This window comes from Oryzias melastigma, linkage group LG6 (assembly GCF_002922805.2).
Source record: "Oryzias melastigma strain HK-1 linkage group LG6, ASM292280v2, whole genome shotgun sequence".
In the NCBI taxonomy this organism is placed as follows: domain Eukaryota; kingdom Metazoa; phylum Chordata; class Actinopteri; order Beloniformes; family Adrianichthyidae; genus Oryzias; species Oryzias melastigma.
In genome coordinates this window covers 4,188,126-4,193,230 of record NC_050517.1, presented here as the reverse complement: position 1 = coordinate 4,193,230, position 5,105 = coordinate 4,188,126, and the positions used below count along the sequence as shown (strand labels likewise).

The 5,105-nt window shown below is 37.2% G+C and overlaps 1 long non-coding RNA gene across 1 annotated transcript in view; it reads right to left on the bottom strand.

The window, feature by feature from the left end:
* Positions 1 to 4,238: 4,238 nt before the first annotated feature.
* LOC112160918 overlaps positions 4,239 to 5,105 on the bottom strand; it is a 3,777-nt gene continuing 2,910 nt past the window's right edge. Inside the window, exon 3 of the long non-coding RNA XR_002921754.2 lies at positions 4,239 to 4,464. This is a non-coding gene — a long non-coding RNA (uncharacterized LOC112160918). The remainder of the gene's footprint in view (positions 4,465 to 5,105) is intronic.

Genomic DNA, 5,105 nt, shown 5'->3' with positions numbered 1-5,105 from the left:
GTCTTTTGGTTTTTCAGTGTCACTGAGTCTTACTTTGTCACCTACGTTTTGCGATCACTTATTTTGGTTATTAAAACACATTCTTCTTCCACCATTTGGATTTGAGTCCTTCCTGTTGCTGGGTTCCCTTTTTTGCCTGACACCACAACACACAGTTTCAAATTTGAACAATGGAAAGGGATAATTTAATTAAGGTGTATTTCCAAATGGGAATGCATTATAAAGACATTTTGCAGAGCCTGGCATTACATGGATTCATAATTTCGGAGAGACATTTATTCAGACTTTTGAGAGGAATGAGAGTGGAAAGGCGGAGCTATGACTTGGATGAAGCCATCGATTTCATAGTTGAGCAACTGCAAGGCGATGGACAGGATCACGGATACAGGTGGATGTATATGAAGTGTAAACAACGGGGTATTCGTGTACGAAAAGAAGACGTGAGGATTCTTCTCTCTCTTCTTGACCCTGTCGGCTCTCATGTTTGCCAGAGAAGACACGTCAGAAGAAGACATTATTTTGCTAAAGGTCCAAACTATGTGTGACACATAGATTCATATGACAAGTAAAAACCTTATGGAATATGCACTAATGGCTGCATTGATGGTTTTTCACGCAAAATCATCTGGCTGCGGACTGCCTTCACCAATAGCGACCCCAAAGTTATCGGGGGGTACTTCCTAGAGGCAGTGGAGCACTGTGAGGGTTGCCCCAGAATCACACGAACAGACTTGGGAACCAAAAATGTTGTGGTGAGAGACATTCAGCGGTATCTCCGAAGAGACGGTGATGATGACAGAGCAGCAGAAAGAAGTCACATCACAGGGGCGAGTACCGCCAACCAGAGGATTGAAAGTTGGTGGGGACTGATGAGAAAAGAAGGAATCGAACAGTGGATCGCGATGCTGTCAGAGCTAAAGGATGATGGCTTTTTCTCTGGAGACTTCTTGGATAAGGCTTTGTCACAGTTTTGCTTCATGTCAATAATTCAGGAAAAAAAAAAAAAAAAAAAATTGTAAAAACTTCTATTCTATCCAAGTCTAATTTGTAAACCAAGGATCATTTTAACTAATATAATTTGTTATAATATGTACCCCATGTTTGCAAATGTTGCTTTCATTTTCGCAACAGGAGGTACTAAATGACATTAAAAGTGTCTGCAATGCACACCGCATAAAGCCTTCAAGGAACCAGCACGTACCCTGTGGGATACCCAATAGATAGATAGGTAAACAACTTTATTGATCCTTTTGGGACGTGCCCGCAGGGAAATAAAAAAACTCCATATCTCACACAGAACTGTTACAAACATGTTAAAAACCAGAAATGGCACTTAGAGACAAATAAATAAGTACAATGTGAAAATATAAAATGTACAAGATATAGAATATAAAACTAAAGTGTCTTAGGAACAAAAGGATGCCTTTTAAAGTCTTTCAATGGAAATAAAAGTTTTCAGCCTACAGAGGCTCAANACTTTTTACAATAACAATGCAGGAGTCACATTTACAGTTTCCATCTACCATGTCTCAGTCGCTTGAGTTATATTTTAATCTGAGGGAAAACGTTCGTTCACAGATAGCTGAAGACGTTTAAGAACTGGATAACAAAGATAATATTGTATGGAACACGTTTTGGTATTTTGCTTACAACTAGAATTAAAACAAATAAGCATCGCATTAGAGACTGGCAATGACATTGTTTGTTATTAAAAAATGTATCTATAGTTATTATTTAATGCATGTAATCCATCAAAATTTTGTATTTAAAAGAAAAAAACAAAACAAAAAAAAGTCTTTACTTAGGATTAAGATGTGTTATGCGTAATAATAAAAAAAAAATATTTGTGCAAATCGTGTTTATTGTCTTTTTGTTTGAAAAATACAAAACACCAAGAACAATTCTCATTGGAATGAATAGAATTATAATTATAATCAAAGGAATCTTCAAAAAAAATAGAACAGAATTTGCCACATTCAAGAGATAAACAGCAGTACAACTCTGAATGATAATACACATTTAAAATATAATAATTTTGAAATCAATAACAAATATTCTTGTACATATTTGTGCAAACCATAAAGAATTGTCGACTCTTCTCTGAAAAATACTGCTAACTTAAACAATCCTTGGAATTTAAAATTATTAAAGGAATCTTCAAAAAATTATAGAACAGAAATTGCCACATTCAAGAGATAAACAGCAGTACAACTCTGAATGATCATAAACATTTAAAACACTATAATTTTGAAATCAAGAACAAATATTATTGTACATATTTTTGCAAACCATAAGGAATTGTTGACTTTTCTCTGAAAAATACTAACTTAAAAATCATTGGAATTGTGAATAATCAAAGGAATCTTTAAAAAAAATATAGAACTGAATTTTCTTCATTACAAAAGCAAACAAAAACATTCCAAATAATCAAATAGCTGCATGTTCTTTGTATTTGTTTCTCCTCAAATGACATCCATTACCCACATGGCACTTGTGAGTATGCTATTGAATTCGCTGCGGAAATCAGGATAGCTGTGGTAACCTATGGGTAGTTTCAAAATGCATCCACATGTGTGGGACTGTGGTCTCCGGAGGAACTCAGAGGTTTCTACAAACTGAACAGTAATTGACCTGTCCAAAACATCGGATCCAGTGCAGAAACGTAAGAAGAGATGAAGAGTGTTGGAATCGGTTTCCCCTATGTACCTTTTCAGATAACGGGCAACCATTGACTGGCTTGCTGTCATCTCCTCTGGAAAGTTTAGGTGGTCCTTTACTTTTTTTGCTGTTGGTTTTTTTTGTGTAATGAACTCTTTCAGACTGTGCCGTGGAAGTGAACTACTTATCAAGCTCAAAATTGGTTTCCAACACTTGATGACGTAATTTGGGGCCTGAATGATTAGCTTGTGCCCTATCTGTGTTAAAATGGGAAGGAGTGTGTCTTTGGTAGGCAGCTGCCTACAGTCAAGTGTTCCAAGTAAATCAAGCAATTCATCTCTTTCCACTGAGTCAAAGTCCTCCAAAGCCTTCACAAGAACATCTTTTTCCTCTTGTGATACATACATCAACACTGAATCTTTGAGGCTACTGGTTATTGATCCATGAATCACTTCTTCCAGAAAGGGGACTGCAAGTTTCACTGGGAAGTATGAAACTTGCTTCCAGCCCACCACAAACACTCGAGCCACAGCCTGCCATTCTTCCATCTGGAAGTCATGCCTGATGAATGGCACTTTCACTTGAACTCCCAATGTGCAACAATCGTAGAAATCATTCCAAAATTCTGTCAGGCTGTCTCGAAAAACACCTGCCCCTTCACCTTGTTCAAGCTCCCCATTTGGTAAACGCATTTTGATCCTAACCTCTGACGACAGAACTTTTGGATCCTTAAAAGCACATATGAAATCGGTAAGACAATGACCTCTTCTCACAATCACTGTCACAGGAGAAAGCTGTTGTTCTGACATTGCCTCTGTATCTGTGCTGATCTGTTCTGCAATATTTGGGGCTGACACTGAGTTATCCACTAACTCAAAAGCGTCAGCTCCTTCTGAAAGGATAGCCTGATTGCTTGGCTCATCTACTCTCAGTTCCATCGTGTCATGAGTGCATAAGATAACAGCTGTGTCTGATTCTTCATCATCACTTACAGTTAAGTGTCCATCCCATACAAGTGTGTCATTTAATTCAAAATCTCCGTTCATGTACATTCCACCAACTGCATGTTGGTCTGATTATTCTTGATTAGTAACTTCCACCTCCAATGTTTCAACAATCTGACTTGGCTTGTTTTCAGTGAGATCTATCATTGAGGAATGACTTCTTGGATCATCTTCTTCTTCGTCGTCGTCTGACTGATTCTGTTTCATTTTTTCTTTGGTGCAGAGATAAAGTCTCAATAGTCTGACTTTGCTAAGAGTATACAACAGTTCAATAGTATTGGAAACACAAATATCCATCTGGGAGCTCTCAATATGAGTGGAATAATGTGAAAGACAGAAGTTTTTTTTGTAAAGCCTCCAGGAAAGAACAGACTTTCAGCCATTGCTTTGACATCTTCCACAGTTTTTTGTTTGTCAATTGACAGATGCCTTGTGCCACCACCATTAGCAGACTTCACCTGTTTGTATCTCTGCACAGTCTCATCAAAGTCCATCCAGCCAATCTCAATTCGTCTCTTTTGTCGCTTAGCGTTTACATTTCCTTCAAGTTTAGCACACCGCTTTTTCACAGNCGCTTGGCGTTTACATTTCCTTCAAGTTTAGCACACCGTTTTTTCCCAGGCTCCTCAGTTCCATGCAATCTTTGCCGCAGTCTTGAAAGGATGGACTCCTTCCTGGATGATACACTCTCTGACAAAGCATTTCGTCTGCAGAAGGCCACAGTTGAAACTCTGTCTCCAACTTTGGGGATATATTTTGCCAAGTCAGTGTCGGTCATCAGTGGAATAACAGCTGCGTCAATCTGAGGAAATAAAGAGGTGTGCCACTTTACACAAACAAAGTGATAATACACAATATATAGTAATACAAATAGATAAAAGCTCAGAGCAAGTAACTCAAGGCTTGGTTAGAGATGACTGCCTCACTCCTCTACGCAGGAGTACTTTTAGTCAGTCGGTCTTGTCAGGGAGAAGTGCTTGTGAATGGAACTGTCCACTACATAAAAGTTTCAAAAAACAATTGAAAAATGTGAAAAAACTCACTCCAGCAGGCATTAAAATATATTGCCGTTTAGAATGTTTTCTTGATTCTCTGTGATGTCTTGTTTTTTGTAATTTTGTATTGTTGTATTACATTTTATATTAGAGCTACTGGACATTTAAGATTTTATTAGCTTTTAACATATTTGTCATTTGTACATTTTGTCACATTGTTCTTGGTGTTTTTACAGCATCATGGCCATAAGACCACAGATGAAAACTATCCATTCGGCCAATTTCTGGATGTTTTAAAATCCTTTGTTTTGTCTTTTTATATCATGTGTGTGTGTGTGTGTGTGTGTTTTTTTTAAATTATGTTTTCCCATTTGAAATAAAATAATAATAATAATAATAATGAAAAAAAAAACTTTAGGTGAACGAACTTAAAGTTAAATGTCCAGTT